The 655-nt window shown below is 45.8% G+C and overlaps 1 protein-coding gene across 1 annotated transcript in view; it reads right to left on the bottom strand.

Annotated features, from left to right (window-relative positions):
* The window catches only part of KSR2 (kinase suppressor of ras 2), a 412338-nt gene that overhangs the window by 256153 nt on the left and 155530 nt on the right, over positions 1-655 (bottom strand). The gene's annotated exons all lie outside the window — the stretch shown is intronic.

Genomic DNA, 655 nt, shown 5'->3' with positions numbered 1-655 from the left:
AAAAAAAAAAAAAAAAAAAAAAAAAAAAAAAAAAAAAAAGATTATAACACCTATGTGGGGTTACTGGATTAATGTCAGTCTTCACGAGGCCGAGGGCTAAGTCTTTTTCCTTTCCATTGTACCCCGCCAACTAGCCCAGAGTCTAGAACACACCACATTTCATCAATTCTAAGATGCACACAGGATGTATCTTACGATCAACGTCTTAGACTCACCCGCATATGGTAGTGAGAGCTCACGAAACACCAGCTAAATCGTTGAAATGGAAACGCAGTGAACCGTTCTCCAGTGGTTGCCCCACCTCAAAGCTCCCAGAACCAGGGTCCACGCCTTTCACACACGACAGTTCCCAAATTTAGACTCTTCCCCGCATCTCCTCATAGGATTATCCATAACCATTTTATCTTCTATGCCTCAGATGCAATTTTGTTAAAGGTAAATATTTAAAACGTGCTACTCACTTCTGTGACCCTGTTTAGCATTTCTTCCATTTTTAATACACAGAGACCTCAAAAACCTGCAAGGGACCCAGGTCACAGTCAGCCTCTGAGGGGCCCTGGAGGGAGCTGCCCCATTTCTCTCATTAGCCAGCATACAGCCACAGACGCCGTGTCGCCCTCTGCTGGCAGCAAGTCCCACCCACGCCCCACCGCCC

The sequence above is a fragment of the Lipotes vexillifer genome, unplaced genomic scaffold (genome assembly GCF_000442215.2).
Source record: "Lipotes vexillifer unplaced genomic scaffold, Lipotes_vexillifer_v1.1 scaffold970, whole genome shotgun sequence".
Lineage (NCBI taxonomy): Eukaryota > Metazoa > Chordata > Mammalia > Artiodactyla > Lipotidae > Lipotes > Lipotes vexillifer.
The sequence above is the reverse complement of the archived record's forward strand: the minus strand, read 5'-3'. Positions and strand labels throughout refer to the sequence as shown.